We start from the raw sequence: 23,465 nt of genomic DNA on the forward strand, positions 1-23,465 counted from the left end.
TACCGAACTGGATTTAGTCGCAAAGTTTTGTGGATACACATTATTTATTGGCAGTACGTTTCTAGATCATAGTGATCCAAAATTATTTGAATTTTCATGTTATAACTTAGAAAACTTGTGATATGATTAAGCTAATTGTACAACAATGTTCGTTAATTTATGGTTGTGATAACAAGTTCATCTGTGCGAAGCCCAAGATGCATTTTCGTCGTTGATATTGTTGGTAACATTTGCTCCAAATGAAATACACCGGGCGTCGTTATGACGGCTATGAACCCTAGGTTGCGACTGATATGTCTAGCTACCTTGTTGCGACTGGTTCAGCAGTTTTTCATTTCGGTATGAATCTAGTAGCCAACATTTACACCATATTTAAGGCATTGAAGTTTATAAATAACGGTAACTTAAAAGTGCAATGTAGGCCTATTACGGTACCGGCACCTGAAAGACTAAACAAGAGTGAGGCTTTGTTACTCGTACTCGCTATAGGAACTACACGTTCCTAGAATGCGATAACTTTGTTGATTGTTGCTATTCTAATAATTGGCTAACAGTATTGATAAATGGCGAAATTGTCACCGGTAATGATTATTCCGAAAAGTTACGTAATGGATCCCCTTTACTTTTCGTAATTCTGTACGATGTATGCACACAATGCACTTCAAAATACTCATGAGATGGGCCTACTTGACCATCAAGTATCTAATATAGGTTTTCTGAACGTACGTGGCAGCTTTAGTTTTAAATGAAAAGTACGTTAAGTATTGCAAAGTGCATGTATTCAATATGGTTCAAAGATAGACAGGCTACATTCCAGGTTATTCTGTCCCACGCTTTTATTTTGCAAACACCAAATTAACAACATTCACCTTCCAACACCTTGGGCTACACTACAGAGCGGCATGTTACCACAACCAAGATTTCAAGGGTGGAGTTCATTGCCACACACTAGCTAGATTTGAGTGTTGGCTCTACCGATAATACGGTAACATCAAGATTCTGAATTATGTTGGTGGAGACAGTGTTCTGCAAGTAATTTGTGTTCAGGATGACACACGTACAGCTATACTCAGGCTTATTGTAAGTCTATAAAAATTTGTAGAAGATCGTGTCTAGCTTGTACACCTTTTAATAATTCAGGCTACCTTACATTATTATTGCTGAACAGGAATGAAGTTTCAGTCCAGAAAACTGTGGTATGTAATTTCTGACTGAAAGATGTCACCTCATCTTCTGCCCTACATCTACTGCAGGTATACAGAACATTGGTACCCAGCATATCGCCATAAACTCTTAATGAAAATTTTTTACTGTAGAACAAACATGCTTGTAAATCCATTTGAAGAACTATTTCAAGAATTTTGTAAGGTTTCTGTAGCCAAGAGCTTTGCTATGTGTGAACACATTATTGGATTGGGTGAAAGAATAGGTTGCAGAATGCCTGACACAAACCTTTGGCTAATTTCTGGTTTAAAATGTCCACTCATCAGTGAAATGTTTGGTGCCAATCAGTGAAACTTTTGGTGTTATTCACTTGTTAGACAGTTTACAACAGGATGCTGAACAAATTCATATTCTTGTCCCTTGTGTACAGCAGCCCACAGTCATATCTCCACAAAACCCTTTCTTCAAGGAGCACTTGTCCAGAATGGTAGGTATGAGAACTTAAGTGAAGTATGGGAAGAGGTAGAGGGCACTGCAAAATATGGGATTTGAGGGTGGATAAATATTTGTATATGGGTAAATAATTGTGGAAAATAGTATTATCTGGAAAAGTCAAAGTTCTGGATTGAAGTTTCAGTATAGCAAACACTTTAAAGCTACCTGAATATTTCTAAACCCTACACACTTTGATACAGAGTGGAAGATGCAAGCAGCATATGGAAATCATGTTATTCAGCAATCACAGGAGGCCGACATTGTCTAGGCTGCAGAAAAGCCAGTGGTGAATTCTGTCTTCAGTGACTATGTGTACTTTTGTGGCCAACATTGTTAAGTCAGCAGAAAATCAAGCAGTGAATTTTGTCTTCAGTGACTTCGCATATTTTTGTGGCACATAGCTCACTACTTTTCTTTCTGCATACACCATTTTCAAAAGTATGTTGTGCATACATTTTCAAGATACTTAAATTGAAAATGTCCAGTGACAACACTCTCAGTAGTCCAGAATGAAAATATTCTGGAAACATCCCCCAGACTGTGTCTAAACCATGTCTTCACAATATCCTTCCTTCCAGGAGTGCTAGTTCTGCAAGAGCTGCAGGAGAGCTGTGAAGTTTGGAAGGTAGGAGATGAGTTACTGGCAGAATTAAAGTTGTGAGCATGGGTCATAAGTCATGCTTAGGTAGCTCAGATGGTAGAGCACTTGCTGGTGAAAGGGAAAGGTTCCGAGTTTGAGTCTTGGTCCAGCACATAGTTTTAATCTGCCATGAAGTTTCATTCTGAGTAGTGTTTTGCTTCTATGCAATTATAGTGATCAACCTTACGCTGCCAGAGTGTTACCCAGTATTTAACTGAAAAACACATTGAATGTCCAAGGAGTAGTCATAAACTTTCAATTATGACCTTGAAAAAGTAAGTTATAGTGGTAATTTTTTTTGGGCTTGCTGGTAGATGCATGCAGTTCTAGTACACACTGAAATCCCTGCACCGATAAAGTGGAGAGAGGCTGTGCTGTATTGTTTTGGCTCATCTTACAGTGTGCTGAAGTACTGTGATGCAGGGATGTCAGTGTGCACCAGAACTGTAGACATCTTTTCATTTGTTTAAAATTGGTGTACATGACAAATATCTCAAATTATGAGAAAATATTAAGAAATGAAGAGGCATGTTGGGTACTAATCTTCCTGCTTCCACCATAATCTGAGCTGTAACTGCATCTTAGGACGACAGATAACAATAGCCTGATCAAGTTAAGTGTGTATTAAGAGTGATTATTGAGATAAAAAGATGCTGCCTGGAATGATCACATATGCATTGTTGGAAAGGTTCCCATGCCTGAGAGTTCATGGATAAGTGCATTGTCAGACAAACATTACAGGAGTAGTAAAAAATAAATAAATCTGGACCTTGTCGTACTGTCACTGTAGATTGCCAGCAATTATGCTGACTTCTTTATAAGGAAAGAACCCAGAAAGCCATGATTTCACTGAAGGAAATGTAACAACAAGGCAAGTGTTTTATGAGAGCTTAACAGTATTATGCCACAAAGACCACATTATCATTCAGTACTGAATGATAATGATATTAGTGATGAATGCCTATCACATACCTCAATGAAATAAAAATGCAGTTTCACCAAAAATGTTGGTACCCATCAAGCCCATTTAGAATTTTCCCAAGTGAAAATAGGGTGATACACAGTGAATATATGGCTAAACCACAACTACTAACTTAAAAAAGACTAAATTGTCTATATTGTAGACCAGTCTGATGAAATTTGCAAAGAAAAGGTTTTCTTTCTGAAGATCACCTCTATTATAAAGTCTTAGTGGAGTACAATGTCTCAGTGAATAGAAAACCTTTAGAGCAAGGAACATGCAACCAAATACTTTCTGTTTTATGAACTAACCAATTGTCAAAAACCTAGTTTACAATTGTTGAGCTGCCTACATGAAATATTTTGTGTCCCCCCTTGCCTGGAATAGCCAGTTTGTTGCTTTGTCTTTGTGTCATTTTTTCATTAATTTTTTTTCTTGTCTTTAGTATTTTCACTTTTGTAAATCCTCATTGCCCAGTTTTGTAAACCCTCATCACCAGTTTTTGTAAAGGCTTTGTCGCTACTGCTTTGGAGACCAAGTTGCCACTGTTGTCAAAGTAGGCTGTGTTTGTGAATCTGTGAAATGGCTTCTGGTGCAGTACACTACGAAGACAATTTCTCCCTGCCACTATTACACAGCTATGCTCCAGGGTCATGTAACAGGATAGATGAACAAAGGTTCTAGAACACCTCAACAAATTAGTAACAAAGTCACACAGTTGAGTTAAAATGGTTTATTTACGTAGTTGAAATATGAATCTGCAACATTGCTTGCAATATAGCACAAAAAAGGCCCTCAATGGCTAAGTTCAATTCTCAGTACATAGCAAATACAATTGACAGCTTCTCTCTGTTCACTTCTAAGAGTTCAGTAAACGATGTTCCCTAAATCAGCCCTGGATGATAACCAAGTGGATAGGAGCTGCTCTTCTATCTTCCAAGGAGGCTTTTTTCTGTTGCTATCCGGTCATTGTACTTGGCCAGCAGTTGGCTGAGGCAAAGTCAATATCTTCATCCCCAGCACTGCCCATGGCGCTGATGAAAATGACACTGGCACCAGCTTGCATCTTTGCACCTGTGGTGCTGTTGCCCTGGCTGTGTCTTGTGTGACACAGCACTCACTGAGAGAAGTATTTAAGCCGTGGACTTTCATTCTGAAGGTGCAGGGTCCAGATTCCCTAACAGCCATCATGATTTATATTTTACTGAATAGGTTAAGGCAATAGTGCTGGAATTCATACATCCAACAAAGCTGCTGCGTCAGCACAGCAATATTACTTACTGTATTTTCAGTAGTGCAGAAACCTATGTAGCATATTATGAAGGTCATTCAACAATTAAAGAGACAAATTGGTATGGAGAAAAATGCGTTTATTTTTACAAAACAACACTTTTTCAGCTTTTCAACATAATCTCCTTGAACATTTATGAACTTGTTCCAATGGGCTACAGGCTTTTTTTCCGGCTGCAAAGAACTTTTTTCTTGATATTTGAACCAATTTCCCACAAACTTTTTCACATCCTCGTTGTCCTGGAACATCTTCCCACGTAATACCTCCTTCAGTGGAACAAACAAATGGAAATCACTAAGTGCCAAATCAGGACTGTAAGGGAGATGAGGCAGTACTACCCACCCCATTTTGTCGAAGATTTCACGGGTTAGTTGAGCAATGTGAGGACATGAGTTGTGTTGCTAGAGAATCACACCTCTCCTCTGAGATCCACTACGTCTCTCTCTCGTGGCTGGCTTCACCTAGTTTAAAAATCTGAGTAGTATTGGCTGTTCATTGTACACTGCTCTTCGAGATAATCATAAAAAACGAAACCTTCAGCCTCCCAAAACACCGTCTATATGACTTTTCCTGCTGATGCTCGGGTTTTGATTTTTTTCATGACAGGTGAGTAGGTGTACTTCCACCCCATGCTTTGTCTTTTTGATACTATCTCATAATAGTGAACCAAAGTTTCATCACAAGTTAAAATTTTGTTGAGGAAGTGCTGACCTCTTTCACAACATTCCTTTAGCTCTGTGCACACTCTCAATCTTGTTTCCTTGTGTAGCCGGGTCAACTCCTTTGGGGCCCATCTTGCACATGTTTTGTGTTACTTCAGCTTGTTACAGGTAATGTTATGAACTGTACCAGTATTAACTTGAACCTTATCAACTATCATTTCGACAGTTACATGGCTGTTGGCACGAGTAATATCGATTTGGCTTTCAAGTGAGGGTGTTGAAACTGCAACCTGTCGGCCAGAACAGTGTTTGTCAGTCACTGAGTTGTGATCATTTTGAACTTCTCTACCCACTTTTAAAAATTTGCATGATTCATACAATCTTCACTATAAACTTTAGACATTCTACAGTATATATTCACTGGTTTCTCGCCTTCAACAAGTAAAAAACAAATAACAGAGCGTTGTTCAACTAATGTGGACGTTTGAAGGGGACTTGCCATCTTGAAATGTATTTTTGAGGTTATAAACGAAACAATGTTGATACATCAGCTGATCAGGGCTCATCGCAGTGATGCCAACTTAAAGCCATAAAAGTACCAAACTTGCCCTTCTAACAGTCTTTCCGCAGACCAATTTGTCTGTCATTATTGAATGACCCTCGTACATTTCTTATGTACTGGGTTATCTCCAGCTGGCATTTTAAAGCCACAACTTTGTTCCTTCATTTACTGCTAGATCAGATAACGTATTAATAACTATTTTTGTGTAAGGCTACTCATTTACTAATTACAGATACGTGTATACATATTTAGTAAAATTCATGGATATAAGAAAAATACTCCTATTGGCATGTGCTACTCAAAACTTCACACTCTATTCGAAATTAGTTAAATGGTTTACATAGCACTTAATATCTTACTCTATTTCTCACAAGAGGAAAAGCACACCTTAATCTAGGAAATACCAATAAAATATTTTCCTACTAATATTGTGAATTGAACAGTGCTTGAAAGTTCACAACTAAGGCTTCACTCTTGATTACACATAGATATGCTATTACTTTGCACATCTTTAAATTTCTGTTTTCATAGGTGTTTGCCATTGCATTATTCATTCATTCAGTCACATCTCCGAGAACACTACAATTTAATCCTTGGCTAATATTACTCTTCCTTCTTTGAGTTGAAGTTGAGGTGGCATCTTCTCTTTCTCATACATAACACAAAAATTCGTACACATTTGGTTACTCACCTATGAGATAAATTCCATTCCTTATGGAAGGTCGATTCTTTTGTCCCGTCCAAAAATTACTACGATTCCGTTTCACAAACTTACTCGAAAAATCACAGTGGTCATACACCTATCATTACTCACCACAGTAAGTGTGTAGCTAGTGAATAACAGCAAGTTACTTGTAAAATTGCATTATTACTAGCATAGTGAAATACAACCAGAGTCATTTATTCATTTTTGTAGTAGTCAGACAGCAGCTGTTCGCTTTTACTGTACCTTAGTTCTGTCATAGTATTGAGTCTATTCAGGGACAATTAACTGAGATTATAAAATGCGATTCCTGAACATATAGTTTGCTTTTCACCTCTCAGTGGCTTACATTTACTTGGGAAAAGTATTTCTTAAGGGCCCGGTACATATAAAGTCGTTAAATCATTTTTTGGTAATCTGATATTCTAATAACCAATTGATTTAGAATTAAATTGGCCACATCCATTTTGGTGATCGGTTCCTTGTACGATGCGTCGTAGCATGAGTAATACTCTGATCAGCCAGAACGTTATGGCCACTTACCTAATAGTCAGTATGTCCACCTTTGACACGGAGAACAGTGGCATCGAGTCGTGGCCTGGAAGTCAATGCGAGATGCTTTTAATAGTTTCCACAATGAAATATTGTCTCAAAATGTGGTAGAAAACCCAAAGAGATTCTGGTCATATGTAAAGTACACCAGCGGCAAAAAACAGTCAATACCATCACTGCGCGATAGCGATGGAAATGTTACAGATGATAGTGCCACTAAAGCGGAGGTACTAAATACAGTTTTCCATAATTCCTTCACGAAATAAAAGGAAGTAAATATTCCAGAATTCGAAACCAGAACAGCTGTTAGCATGAGTGACATAAAAGTAGATATCTTAGGTGTTGCGAAACAACTCAAATCACTTAAGAAAGGCAAGTCTTCCGGTCCAGACGGTATACCAATCAGGTTCCTCTCAGAGTATGCAGACACAATAGCATCTTTCTTAGCAATCATATGCAACCGCTCACTTGACGAAAGGTCTGTTACTAAAGACTGGAAAGTAGCACAGGTCACACCAATATTCAAGAAAGGAAATAGGAGTAACCCATTGAATTACAGACCCATATCACTGGCCTCAATTTGCAGTAGGATTTTGGAGCATTTACTGTACTCGAACATTATGAATCATCTTGAAGAAAATGACTTATTGATACATAACCAACACGGATTCAGAAAATATTGTTCTTGTGCAACGCAGCTAGCTCTTTATTCCCATGAAGTAATGAGTGCTGTCAATAAGAGATCTCAGATCGATTCCATATTCCTAGATTTCCAGACGGCATTCGATACCGTTCCTCACAAGGACTATTAATCAAGTGGCATGCATATGGAGCATCGTCTCAGTTGTGTGACTGGATTCATGATTTCCTCTCAGAGAGGTCACAGTTCATAGTGCCTGTGTGCTGAGGCAGGGGAACCGCCGCTCGCCATCCGGCGGAAACTCCTCATGGTGCGACGGGTGTGTCAATTCCTTGCCTGTCCTACCTCCCCTGTGTGCCCTACCGTTGCCCGACCGCCTATGGAATGTCTCTTTAACAGTCGTTACAGGGCAACGAGACCATTTGGGATTCGTGCCAAGCATTTGCTCGAGTCCCTGGGTGTGGAGTGTGTGGCACTCCAACTCCAGGGTTTTACCCGCCTGCCTCCCTGGTTGCTCCAGAGGCCCAGCGTCCTTTCAGACTTGTCAGAGTACTGGAGGAGCTGCACTCCTGCGTTTGTTTTTACCTCCTTATTTTACGATATTTTAAACCAGCATCCCGACCATGTACCAGTATTTACGGACGGCTCTAAACAAAGGGACCCTGTAGGTTGTGCTGTTGTTTTCCCTGATCGAGCTTCCTGCGGTGTTTACCATCTTTGATGCCGAATTGTTTGCGATCTTGCGGGCATTGGACCAGATGAGATGTGTACCCAGTCTTAAGTTTCTCATCTGTTCTGACTCCCTGAGTGCCCTTCAGACCATGCAATACTTGTACCCAGTGGATACGGTCGTCCAGAACATCGATGATGCCCTACTCCACCTGCAACGGCAGGGGAAGGAGGATTCTTTCTGCTGGGTGCCAGGGCACATGGGTATTAGGGGAAACGAACTGGCGGATGTGGCTGCCAAAGATGCATGTTCCCTCCCTCACGTTGTTGAATGTGCCGTCCCCCTCCATGCTGTTACCTCCCTTTTGCGTTTTCGTGTTATGCGTCAATGGTAAGAGGAGTGGCTGGCAGTCGGTGAAAATAAGCTGTGTCTGGTCAAGGCCACAGCGCGGCCATGGCATATGTCCTACCAGTCATGCAGGCGGGATGAGGTTCTCCTAACTCGACTCCGCATCGGGCACAGTCCCTTAACGCATGGTTTTTTACTTTGGCGGGAGGACCCCCAATCTGCAGTGCTTGTGGCGTCCAGATTACTGTCCGCCACATTTTACTTGACTGTCCTTTATTCTCTGACCAGAGGGTGGTGGTTTCCTTGCCACCGGATTTGCCCTGTATTTTGCAAGATGATGCAACGACTGTGGTTAAGGTCTTGCGGTTTTGTGTCCTGTCCAGTCTGTTGCCTCGGATTTTAGGGAGAGGATTTTAATGTGCTGCTGGGTGACTGGCTCAGCCAGGTTTTAGGTAAGAGGTCCGCCAGTCACAATGACCTACTTGTTTCACTTCGATTTCTGTTCTCTTTTCCTTGTGTTTCCTTTCCTTTTTTAGTGTGTTTCTTCTCCTCTTGTTTTGCCTCTGTATGTGAGGATTTGGTACTGCATCAGGTCAGTGTCTTTTAGCCATTCTCCTTGTTCACTGTTCGTCTTCTTCCCTTCACCGCATGTGTTCCTGTTTCTATGCATTTGGGTGCTGATGACCATGCTGTTTAGCGCCCGAAAACCTCAAACCACACACACACACACACACACACACACACACACACACACACACACATTAAAGCCATAAAAGTACCAAACTTGTCCTACTAACAGTTTTTCCCCAGACCACTTTGTCTCTCTAAAGATGTAAACAACCATGAATGAGCAGCGCCTATTAGATGGAGGGGGTCCAACAGCCGATCAGTTCCAGCCATTCCACCAGGAAGGAGGTACATGGCTCATGTTGTCTGTAGTTTAACCCTGCCTAGACGGTCAATCATGTCCGCATTGTTACTTTGTACCAGGAAGGGCGTTCAACAAGGGAAGTGTCCATGTGTCTCATAGTGAACCAAAACAATGTTGTTCTGACATGGAGGAGATACAGTGAGACAGGAAATGTCGATGACATGCCTCGCTCAGGCCGCCCAATGGCTACTTACAGAAACCCTGACAGCAATGCCACCATGTTGAATAATGCTTTTCGTGCAGCATGTTATGACTCAAACTGTGCACAATAGGCTGCATGATGTGCAACTTCACTGCCGATGTCCATGGTGAGGTCCATCTTTGCAACCATGCAGCGTGGTACAGATCGGTCCAACAACATGCTGGAAGGACCGCTCAGGATTGGCATCACATTCTCTTCACTGATGAGTGTCGCATACTCCTTCAGTCGTCAGAGCTGAACACCTTAGTCATACTGTCCAGTGAGTGCAGCAAGGTGGAGGTTCCCTGCTGTTTTGGGGTGGCATAATTTGGGGCTGAGGAACACCGCTGGTGGTCATGGAAGGCACTGCAATGGCTGTACAATACGTGGATGCCGTCCTCTGACTGATAGTGCAGCCATATCGGCAGCATATTGCCGAGGAATTCGTCTTTATGGACGGCAATTTGCGACCCCATTGTGCACATGTTGTGAATGACTTCCTTCAGGATAACAACATTGCTCAACTAGAGTGGCAAGGATGTTCTCCAGACATGAACCCTATTGAACATGCCTACGATAGATTGAAAAGGGCTGTTTATGGATGATGTGACCCTTCAACCCCTTTGAGTGATCTACGCTGAATCGCCATTGAGAAGTGGTACCATCTGGACCAACAGTGCCTTGATGAACTCGTGGATAGTATGCCATGACGAATACAGGCATGCATCAATGCAAGAGGATGTGCTACTGGGTATCAGAGGTACCTGTTGTGAACAGTAATCTGGACCACCACCTCTGAAAGTCACACTGTATGGTGGTACAGCCTGCAATGTGTGGTTTTCATGAGGGTGGAAATGATGTTTTTGTTGACTTCTATTCCAGTTTCCTGCACAGGTTCCGCAACTCTCGAAACCGAGGTGATGCAAAACTTTTTTTGATGTATGTATGGAGAAGGCAGGGAGCCTCCTTTACATGAGCCAACACAACAGCAAACAACACAGGACATACAGACGTTACACTCTGCACGTTGAGAAGCTGTGGATATTCTCAGTGAATCAGCTTATGACACAAATATGGAAATGAAAACTGCAGCCATCATCTTGGTGCAAAAGCAGGCATAACGACATAACAAAGAAGAAGGGGGAGGGGGGGGCACAAGCATGCAGTAATTATTGCAACCAGCTCCAGGGGACAAACAGATGAGGGTGCAAGCTCTGCACTGCAATCTCCCACCCAGCAGAAGTTGTAAGCAGAATAGTCTGTGTCTAGTAATGGAATTAAAGAAGTGAGAACTGCCACTGTAGTGAATAATACTGTTACGGGGGATAGACATGGGTGATGCCTTATGAAGCAAACAAAAGTAATAATTACAGAGATGATGTTGGCCCTTTATTATCATGTACATTAACGGTCACAATGGAAATACAGGAAACCTTTACTCTATGCGACTAGGGAAAATTGTGTGCTCAGCAAATCCACAATGTAGAAGGGATGTTCAGAACATAATCTAAATGGGAAGAAACAGGATAAAGATCAAATTAACCATGCCAAAGGCATCCAACTTGTTGGTGGACTCAGCCCTGTTTTTGGCATGAAACTTGCAGTGTACATCGCTCTGCTGCTCTGGTGACACATGGGCCGGCCAGGACTGACTGGCCATGTATTGTCTTCAGCCAGTGACATCATTTGACTGCAGCATGGAAGGGCCTGGAGCCAGCACACCGCTCTCCTGGCCATTGTCGGCTTTGCAGACCTCAGAGCTGCTACTTCTCACTCAAGTTCAGGTGACATCACAAGGCTGCGTGGATCCCATTCCAGTCCTCCCATTTTATTAGTACTGGAAACTGAACTCGGATCCTCTGCATGGCTGTCATTTGCACTGACTCTTCAACTTCAGTGTTAGATGATGGATACATACCTAACAACATAATTCAGTGTCAGGACCGTAGGCACTCATCTTAGTGAAGATATGTATTGAATGCTGTAACAGCTCCTATTCCAGCATTTGCAGTGATATATATGACAAAGAATCTAAATAAAAATGGCGAGATCTCATTTATCACATATAAAACATTTGTAGTGACTTTGGACTCACAAAGATTGCCTGACTATGCCACGGCATAAGTAGAGAATAACATTCAGGGAAGCCAAAAGCTTAGTAAATGGCCGCTCATATGTGAAAGCAGTATGAAGAGCGCCATCACATGATGACAAAAATGCATTTCCATGCCTTCACAAAACGTACCACAAGGTTACCTACCTCTGACGATTATGCCCCGTTGTTCACTCACCCTCTGTCCCACAGTGAATGGTCCCTCCATCTGTGCACCTGAACATGCTCCCCTTGCATCCTATTGTCATAAACCCATACCATCGTCAACGTCGTTTTTTTGAACACAATAAAGACTCCCACAGAGAAAATGGAATGAGCCATGAAATTCTGCGAATCCCAAAAACTTTTGAATTTAATTATGGAAATTATAATTGAACTTCAATTTCCTCATTCAGCTACGCCTTAATACATAAAATGATAACAACTGTTCTATCTCAAGAGAATGATGTATAAAATCCTTCAATTAAATGCTAGATCAGCCATGAAAAGAGTGTCTCTGCAGAGAGAGTTGGGTTGCAGTCTCTGACACTTCTAATTCTTCACTGAATGGTATCACATTATTCGAGAGGGTAGAGCATGTGGTAAAGGAGGAATCAAATTGCTTATCCATTCATGGGTGCTGTCAGTGACAGCTCGTGGAAAATTTTACCAATTTGCTACAATGTGGTGATGTATAGCCTTTTGACTTACAAGGGTAGTAACTGTAACCAAATTGAATTTGTTAATTTTATGTATATAAATTGAACGATTGAAATAAATTTAAATTTTATAATTAATAATTTAACATTGCAAGAAATGGAATAAAATAAAAAAAATATGGTAGCAGCTGAAACTGAACCCTAGCAGACGGATTGCCAATTGGTTTGCTTGACCACTTTGCTACTGGAGAAATGTTCTAGGATCCTGAAGGGGGCATCTATCTGCTTCTACTTACACAGCTTGAACCAAATCAATGAGTGTCATCCCACACTCTCTTGTTGGATTTACATTTGGGTAGATCTACCTCACTCTTGAAAGTCTTACTTTCTCCTCCAAGATGTACCGGAAAAGGGCCGCCTTCCTTAGCAGATCATCTGCAGAAAAGGTTTTCATACTAAATTTCGTCAGTTACTCACTTTTTGTTTACCAACATCTACAGCCTTTTGACTTAATAGTGGTAATGACTGTAACTAAACTGAATAAGTTAATTTTATGTATATAAGTTGAACTATTTAAATATACTAAAATTTTATAATTAATAGTTTAATATTGCAAGGAATAAAAAATGAAAAAAAAGAGAATGGTAGTAGCTGGAATCAAACCCAAGCCAATGAATTCCAGTTAGTGCGTTTGACCCCTCACTCATGGTGCCATTCGTGTCAACTTCTTCTACAAAATGCTGCATACCTTGCGCCTGCAGAATATTTTACACACACTTTTAGTGCTCAAGGGTGCCAGAAGGGATGACGTCACAACAGAGCATGCACACTTGTGTCCCTTCTCTGAATTGATCATAGCATAACTGACCACCATTTCAGAACTTGATATTGGTTTCTAGTTATTTTGGAGAGAGCACTTTTATTTGTATACCAACACACATTCCAAGAAAAATACCATGATTTTAGTGTGATTTCTGGCTCACATTAAAAGAGAAATGGCATAATTTTAGTGCAACATTTACAGAGTGCTGTAGCACAGTAGCACCCGTTAACCAGGTGCAACTGTTACTGTTGTCTCTGATGTACTTAAACTACACAAAAATAAGTTTTCAACAGCTAGAGTTCAGCTTGCTAAGACAGGCTTGAGTTTTATATCAAATATTGTCCACCACTAACAAAAGCTGATGTGGATGAATGATTAACCAATTAGATTTGCATTATGTGTTTTGCGGAGATTTCAACATGCACCACGTCACATGAGGCTATGGAGTCAGTTAATCCATGGAAAGGCAGTGATGATGCAATGTTTATGTTAGGAGCGTTATTGCTTCCTAATTGAACTAATCCATAATCTGCAATCCATGGAAATCTTCAACGTAAAACAATCAACAAGCCAAAAGGAATGACAGTACCATGATGGACCCAAGATTGTTCATGTGTGATTACGAAATGAATTTACGTTTGGGATTGGAACTGCAGAAAAAAAAGGTCCTATGAACATGTGTCCGGAAATGCATCATTGCCATGGTACATCTACATCTACATAACTACTCTGCAATTCACGTTTAAGTGCTTGGCAGAGGGTTCATCGAACCACAATCATACTATCTCTCTACCATTCCACTCCCTAACAGCGCGCGGGAAAAACGAACACCTAAACCTTTCTGTTTGAGCTCTGATTTGTCGTATTTTATTTTGATGATCATTCCTACCTATGTAGGTTGGGCTCAACAAAATATTTTCGCATTCGGAAGAGAAAGTTGGTGCCTGAAATTTCGTAAAAAGATATCGCCGTGACAAAAAACGTCTTTGCTGTAATGACTTCCATCCCAATTCGCATATCATATCTGCCACACTCTCTCCCCTATTACGTGATAATACAAAACGAGCTGCCATTTTTTACACCCTTTCGATGTCCTCCGTCAATCCCATCTGGTAAGGATCCAACACCACGCAGCAATATTCTAACAGAGGACGAATGAGTGAATGTCAGCTGTCTCTTTAGTGGACTTGTTGCATCTTCTAAGTGTCCTGCCAATGAAATGCAACCTTTGGCTCGCCTTCCCCACAATATTATCTATGTGGTCTTTCCAACTGAAGTTGTTCGTAATTTTAACACCCAGGTACTTAGTTGAATTGACAGCCTTGAGAATTGTACTATTTATCGAGTAATCGAATTCCAACGGATTTCTTTTACAGCTCATGTGGATCACCTCACATTTTTCGTTATTTAGCGTCAACTGCCACCTGCCACACCATACAGCAATCTTTTTCTAAATCGCTTTGCGACTGATACTGGTCTTCGGATGACCTTACTAGACGGTAAATTACAGCATCATCTGCGAACAACCTAAGAGAACTGCTCAGATTGTCACCCAGGTCATTTGTATAGATCAGGAACAGCAGAGGTCCCAGGACGCTTCCCTGGGGAACACCTGATATCACTTCAGTTTTACTCGATATGCCGTCCATTACTACGAACTGCGACCTTCCCGACAGGAAATCACGAATCCAGTCGCACAACTGAGACGATACCCCATAGGCCTGCAGCTTAATTAGAAGTTGCTGGTGAGGAATGGTGTCAAAAGCTTTCCGGAAATCTAGAAATACGGAATCAACTTGAGATCCCCTGTTGATAGCGGCCATTACTTCATGCGAATAAAGAGCTAGCTGCGTTGCACAAGAGCGATGTTTTCTGAAGCCATGCTGATTACGTATCAATAGATCGTTTCCTTCGAGGTGATTCATAATGTTTGAATACAGTATATGCTCCAAAACCCTACTGCAAACCGACGTCAATGATATAGGTCTGTAGTTAGATGGATTACTCCTACTACCCTTCTTAAACACTGGTGCGACCTGCGCAATTTTCCAATCTGTAGGTACAGATCTATCGGTGAACGAGCGGTTGTATATGAGTGCTAAGTAGGGAGCTATAGTATCAGCATAATCTGAAAGGAACCTAATCGGTATACAATGTGGACCTGAAGACTTCCCCATATCAAGCGATTTGAGTTGCTTCGCAACCCCTAAGGTATCTACTTCTAAGAAACTCATGCTAGCAGCTGTTCGTGTTTCAAATTCTGGAATATTCCATTCGTCTTCCTTGGTGAAGGAATTTCGGAAAACTGCGTTCAATAACTCCGCTTTAGCGGCACAGCCGTCGGTAACAGTACCATCGGCACTGCGCAGCGAAGGTATTGACTGTGTCTTGCCGCTTGTGTACTTTACATACGACCAGAATTTTTTCGGATTTTCTACCAAATTTCGAGACAATGTTTCGTTGTGAAACCTATTAAAGGCATCTCGCATTGAAGTCCGTGCCAAATTTCGCGTGTCTGTAAATTTTAGCCAATCTTCAGGATTTCGCGTTCTTCTGAACTTCGCATGCTTTTTCCGTTGCCTCTGCAACAGCGTTCGGACCTGTTTTGTGTACCACGGGGGGTCCGTTCCATCTCTTACCAATTTATGAGGTATGAATCTCTCAATTGCTGTTGCTACTATATCTTTGAATTTGAGCCACATCTCGTCTACAATTGCATAGTCAGTTCGGAAGGAATGGAGATTGTCTCTTAGAAAGGCTTCTAGTGACACTGTGACACTTTATCCGCTTTTTTAAATAAAATTATTTTGCGTTTGTTTCTGGTGGATTTGGAAGAAACGGTATTGAGCCTAGCTACAACGACCTTGTGATCACTAATCCCTGTATCAGTCATGATGCTCTCTATCAGTTCTGGATTGTTTGTGGCTAAGAGGTCAAGTATGTTTTCGCAACCATTTACAATTCGCGTGGGTTCGTGGACTAACTGCTCGAAATAATTTTCGGAGAAACCATTTAGGACAATCTCGGAAGATGTTTTCTGCTTACCACTGGTTATGAACAAGTATTTTTGTCAACATATCGAGGGAAGGTTGAAGTCCCCACCAACTATAACCATACGGTTATAGTGGTGGGGTATTTATTTGTTACGAGACTCAAATTTTCTCTGAACTGTTCGGCAACTATATCATCGGAGTCTGGGGGTCGGTAGAAGGAGCCAATTATTAACTTAGTTCGGCTGTTAAGTAAAACCTCCACCCATACCAATTCGCACAGAGTATCTACTTCTACTTCACTACAAGATAAACCACTACTGACAGACACAAACACTCCACCATCAATTCTGCCTAATCTATCTTTCCTGAACACCGTCTGAGACTTCGTAAAAATTTCTGCAGAACTTATTTCAGGCTTTAGCCAGCTTTCTGTACCTATAACGATTTCAGCTTCTGTGCTTTCTATTAGCGCTTGAAGCTCAGGGACTTTCTCAGCACAACTACAACAATTTACAACTACAATTCCGACTGTTCCTTGATCCAAGCATGTCCTGTATTTACCATGCACCCTTTGAGATTGCAGCCCACCCCGTACTTTCCCGAGGCCTTCTAACCTAAAAAACCGCCCAGCCTCCGCTACCCGTGTAGCCGCCAGCTGAGTGTAGTGAACTCCTGATCTATTCAGCGGAACCCGAAACCCCACCACCCTATGGCGCAAGTCAAGGAATCTGCAGCCAACACGGTCGCAAAACTGTCTGAGCCTCTGATTCAGACCCTCCACTCGGCTCTGCACCCAAGGTCCGCAGTCGGTTCTGTCGACTACGCTGCAGATGGTGAGCTCTGCCTTCATCTTGTAAGCAAGACCGGCAGCCTTCACCATATCAGATAGCTGCTGGAATCCAGAGAGAATTTCCTCAGATCCAAAGCGACACAAGTCATTAATGCCGACATGTGCCACCACCTGCAGCTGGCTGCACCCTGTGCTCTTCATGGCATCCGGAAGGACCCTTTCCACATCAGGAATGACTCCTCCCAGAATGCACAGAGAGTGCACACTGGATTTCTTCCCCTCCTTAGCCGCCATATCCCTAAGGGTCCCCATTACGAGCCTAACATTGGAGTGCCCAACTACCAATAAGCCCACCCTCTGCGATTGCCCGGACCTTGAAGGCTGAGAATGATCCTCTGAAACAGGGCAGGCAGCTGCATCTGGCTCAGCCAGAGATAGTGCCTGAAACCTGCTTGTCAGACGCACCGGGGAGGCTTTCTGATCAGCCTCCGGGGACGTCTTTCACTGCCTGCCACGCCTTGGAACGACCTCCCAATCAACCACAGGTGAGGACTCAGCCCCACTGCGGGCAGCAACCGGGGCAACCACAGCGGCAGACCGGTCTGGGGACAGACGGGATGAGGTTGACATCCCTGTGATACTCAAGTCCGGCTCCCCACAGTGATGCCCATTGGCAACAGCCTCCAGCTGCGCGACCGAAGTCAGCGCCGCTTGTAGTTGTGAGCGAAGGGAGATGGCACTGATGAATGAAAGTTACTCTGACCACGTGCCATGTGTTCCTTGTATGTTGCACGCTGTGTGATGGACGCAGTGTACTGTAAGCAGCAAAATGGTCCAGTGTTCATGTCGGGAACAAGCTGAGATGGTGTTTTTTTACTGCTAAGCAGATGGAAATGGTCTAAAGGCAGCGTGGCTATGCCAGAATAAGTACCCTCACAGACACCAACCACATCACACAACATTTAAAGCCCTCTCTTGGTGTTTGTATGATCATGGATCCTTTCTGTCCATGGGTCTTTTCAGATAGACAAACGTGCAAGGAGGCAGTAGACTGTGCATACACAAGATTTGGAGGATTGGGGTCTGCCTCTCGAACGTTTCCATTTACTTGGCCATACACAAACACCATTTCGACTTATTCCTGTTGTGAATACTGGACCATTCTGCTGCTTACACTGTGTCAATCACACAGCATGTGGTCAGAGGTACCTTCAGTTCATCAGTGCCATCTACAGCGGCAACAATGCATTTCCAGTCGTTTGTTCATAGGACCTTTTTTCCTCCATTTCCAGTTAGGAATACGCCCCTGCAGTTTGTTAATTGTATTAATGTTCACCCTGTATAACAAACAGTGTTGAACTATAAAAATGTCAGTACCATCACCAACAGGTTTGTAAAAAAAAGCAATCAAAAAGGGCCCTGGAAAGAGTTTCGTGATAACTTTCAGGACCTCTGCAAGTGTATGGTTAGTAGACCACAAATTTAAAAACAGAACTTAACAGAACAATGCTTAAGACTGGATAGAGGCATTTGCTTAAATTGTCACTCAACCCTCAGTCTTTCCTAAACTATTCGTACAGTGGATATTGTATCATTTTCCACAGCAGACCTTATTAGTTTGAGGCCATTCACTATCAGTGAACTAGAAGCGAAGTGCTGAAGAAACTTAATGATGCCATCCCAGGATATGACAACATTCATTACCATATGTTAGCTAATTTAGCCACTGATGTGAAACTCCTATTGACAGAAATTTTCAGCCAGTTATGGGAAGGTAATGAATTTCCAGATGAGAGGCATAAATATGTAATGATAATTATTTGTAAACCCAAGAAAAGGTCCGACATGTCTTCATCTTGTAACCTCGTCTTGTTATCCTCATGTTTATTGGAAACTAGAATGAATTTTAAGGTGTCTAATGGAATGGTGGTTAGTGAGAAACAACCTGTTATCGGATACCAAGTATAGATTCTGTAACTAAAGAAGCACGATGAATTCTCAGAGCTTAGTAACAATGGATGTTATGTGCACACTCTTATGTAAAGGTTATTTGACAGTGGTGTTGCTGGACATTATGTATGACTGTATGGATATCTATCTATTGATGCACAAATTGTAATTGATGTGGTACCTAGTCAAATTCATGAACTACCTCTATAATATACTGCACCATCGTGTCATTTACATACAAAGTAAGTAGCTTTATGGACTGCAACACTATGTGGGATATTACTACAAGGATCAATTCAAAGTCGCCTTGTACACTGTCGATGTAGAAAAGTTGTTTGGAAATACTGCTAAGGTCCTGCAGTAGGCAGATGATATCTGTATCCACACATCACTGACAAGCTGTATGCTGACACTATTCAGTCTCAAGCAAGCCAGTGATCTCAGAACGGCCATGTGAAACTGGACTTTGCTTCTCAGACATGAAGTCAATTGACTGTTTTCTTAAGACATCAGTAGATTAGTAAATGTGGTAGATTCATTTAGGCACATATATAACATTCTTTTGAAAAGTTCCACTGAGGTTAGGTCTCTACGTAGACTGCAGAATGATATGGGCCAAACTCTTATAACGTATGACAGGAAATATTGGGCAAGCATTGGACATACTATGTGAGGTGGCTCATGTACAGTGGAGAACAGAGAACAGATGTAACAGTTTACTCGCACTACACCATGGCCTCATTCCTCCTGTGTTGGATTGTAGGCAGCACTTAGTAAGACACTGCCCCAAAGTATACCATCAATAAAATTGACACCATGGAGTAGTGTGCTATTAAAATTTATGGACATGGGTCTTGTCCTGTACACCTTCACCGAATCAAAGTTTAAACTCTCTATATTATTAAGATCACCCCTCATAAATAGATCTAAATCAGTTTGCGCTCATCTGATTCTGTTATGACAGACAGCAGGCCAAAATTTGTAAGGCAGTCGTGAAACAGGAAACCTTCCCCAACAACCAAAAATCTATGCCCCATCACAAGATACTTTCAAGACATGTGCATTCATTTGTAAATTTAATTTCATCTGTAAATTTCAAGATGTGAAGAGACAGAGCTACAACAAATGCAGAACCTGAGAACAATTCTTGAGTTAACCACAGGTGCACATCAGCAGCAACTATCATAAGAAAAAAACTGTATGAAACCATTCAATAATTGGTTATTTGCATACATTGTTAATCTCTTGCACTATTAGTTATTTAATTTAAATGACAAGACCTAAAAACTTATCCTGGTGAAAAATGATTGCCAATTAGGAACATTTTCAACACAAGGATAAGAAAGTTTCTATATTTATTTTATTGGTATTGACAACTTGTTATCAAGAAATAGTAAGATGTATCAAAAGTCCACTAGTAACAAAAAAAATCATATGTAATTGTTATACAGGACTGCTATAAATGAGTTGTTCGTTTTAGAGCTTTATATTTTCCAAGATACTGTATGTACAAAAATGATGTATTCATGAATAGAACTGTAAACTCACAAAGTTTGCATTTTGCACTCTGCAAATGTTCTGCAACTGTCCCTCTGGTCACATGACCCATGTCCAAGCAGTAGTCACGTTCCTTCCATACCTTATGTAGCATATCCTGTCAGTGGTCATCACCATAGCAATGATGTGTCCTCTGAACTGTGCCTGTGTTCATTGCTGTTAATGTACCCCCAGAGGAAAAAGTCATAAGGCATTAGGTAAGGTAACATGGGGAGTGGCGGTGGGGGGGGGGGGGGGGTGGGAGTGGGAGGGCACTTGGGAACAGACACATCATTTTCCCCACAACACTCAGTCCAGTCATGGTCCAGTGATGGAGTACCCTACCTACTTCTTCTTTTTCCATTGGCACTACATCCTACGATGGGATATGTCCTCCTCGATAATTTTCCACCAGTCACTTCGCTGTAGACTTCCAGTTATGGCAACCAACTCATGCAGCATCTTCTCCAATCTCGTCACTCCATCTCAGCCGCACTTGTCCTCTTGCTCTTCTTCCTACAGGTTTGTTGCAGCAGGCTGTTTTTGCAAGATCTGTCTCATTGAGTTGTATTACCTGCCCATCTCAATCTACACAACTTTATGAACTTGACTACATCATCCTCCATATATCAGTCATAAAGCTTGTCATACGTTCACCTTTTCCAACTCCCATTTTCATACACTAGTCCAGAGATTCTCCTCAGTATACTTCTTTTGTGTGATTTCAGTATGCTTTCACCCTGCTTTTTAATCATCCATGTTTCTGAGCCATAAGAAAGTTGTGGTGTATCAGCATTATATGGAGTCAGCACTTAGTCTCTCATGATAGAAGCTTGGCTTTAAAACATCACAGCATTCCAAACAACATCAATTTAAAGCATTTATGCAAGCCATAATTTCAGTCGAATTGAAGCCATTTGCTTCTATTTTTGCACCCAGATAAGTGAAGTATTTTACTCACTCCAAAGGCATTCCATCAAGGGTTACTGTGGGCTGTAAGGGTTGATTTGTACCATTATACATATACTTGGTCTTTCCTTCATTAATTTTCAAGCACATCTTCTCTGCACTCAGTTTTAGAACTGAGAAAGCGCTTTGTATATCTCTAAATGTCCTACTCATTAGGTCCAAATCATCTGCATATCCCAACAATTGTGCGGATAGTAGATTGTATCTCTTGTCTGGATACCCGATTCATGCTCCACTTTTTTGAATGCCAATTTGAAGTCAGGAAAGCCCATCCCATTGTCTTAGCCCAGTTGTGGAAACTGGGGTGATAGACTGCACTCGCACAGTACACTGGGGTGCCTTATGGTGACCTCTATCAAACACACCAACTTCCCACACACATGCCCGAGAGAGGACTCGAGCCGGGACCAGCCGCACAGTCCACGACTGCAGTGCCTTAGACCGCTCGGCGAATCCCGTGTGGCCCATGTTTATAACTTCCAATAATATTTTCTGATATGGGTGAGAGTCTACTAAACAAGATATTTGACAATACTTTACGTGTAATATTTAGAAGTGTTACACCTCTGTAGTTGCTGCATTTAGACATATCACCTTTCTTGTGTATCAAACACACTATCCCTACATTCCATTCTTCTGGAAATTCTTTCATTTCCCAGATGAGGCACAACATCTTGTACACCCTGTGATTTAACTCAACTCCTTCGGCTTTCAATAGTTCTGATGATATATTATTAGTCCCTCGTGCTTTATTCTTCTTCTATTGGTTTGTCTACTTCTTGAGAGATAGGATCATTTTCTTCTGGGTGGGTTAGATCTCTTCTATAGGGGACTCTGGAGCATCCTCCAGTTCCTTAAAATACTCTGCCCCACATTCCAGTATCTCCTGGTCTTCAGTTAGTAATTCCCGATTTTTGGTTTTACATATATTAATATGCAGCTTAAATGTTCTTTCACTATTAATCTTCTGATAGAATTTTCTGACCATTTGTTTTTCAATTGTCTCCCATTCTTCAGTTAACTTTTCCTTCCCATTCCCTTTTCTTCTTCTGATGCAGTTTCTTCTATTGGTTCCTTTTATCTTGATAATTTCTTAACAACCATTAAATATGTATATAATTTTTCAAGCATTTTCCTATGAGCCAGGTTTTTCTCATAACTTACTCTCTTACAATCATCATCAAACCAGGAATTCCCTGGTTGTTTCATTTTCTGTTTTTGTATAGCAATTCTTCTGCTGCCTTAATGACTGCTCCCTGCAAACACTCTGTTTGTGATCCAAAGTATCACTTCCACTAGGAGTGTACAGTGCAAGATTCTCAGTAACTATGTCAGGGTGCATTTTAGCAATCTCTTCATTTTTTAGCTTTGATGCCATATAATTTCTCTGAGATTTCCTGAATTGGATATTCGGGCTCTTAGTTTTTCAATTTCAAAATAGTGGTTTGAATCCACATTAACTCTTCTGTAGCTACATACATCTAGTAAGGTTGAGAAATGCCTGCTGTCAATAATTACATGATTGTTTTGGTTGAAGGTTTGCTGATCAGGGCTACACCATGTTGCTTTATGGATCCTTTTGTGTGGGAACATAGTACTACGTACAGCCACATTATGTACTAGTGCAAACGGAACAACTCTGTGTCCATTATCAATTGTCTATTCATGTAGGCTATGCTTTTCTATTGCTGGACGATAATGATCTTCTTTTGCAGTCTATGCATTGAGGTCTCCAATAATTATTTTATCATCATGCACTGGACATATGTCATAGGTTTCCTCCAGCTTCTCATAGAAGGTGTGTTTATCCTGGTCATCTGCTACTTCTGTAGGTGCATGTACATTGATCAAAG

At 41.3% G+C, this 23,465-nt stretch overlaps 1 protein-coding gene across 1 annotated transcript in view; it reads left to right on the top strand.

Annotated features, from left to right (window-relative positions):
* The first annotated feature begins 324 nt into the window (after window positions 1–324).
* LOC126331179 (uncharacterized) overlaps window positions 325–23,465 on the top strand; it is a 371,504-nt gene continuing 348,363 nt past the window's right edge. The window contains exon 1 of the mRNA XM_049996454.1: window positions 325–339. The gene's annotated coding sequence lies outside the window, so the exon portion shown is untranslated. The remainder of the gene's footprint in view (window positions 340–23,465) is intronic.

This window comes from Schistocerca gregaria, chromosome 1, assembly GCF_023897955.1.
Source record: "Schistocerca gregaria isolate iqSchGreg1 chromosome 1, iqSchGreg1.2, whole genome shotgun sequence".
NCBI lineage: Eukaryota > Metazoa > Arthropoda > Insecta > Orthoptera > Acrididae > Schistocerca > Schistocerca gregaria.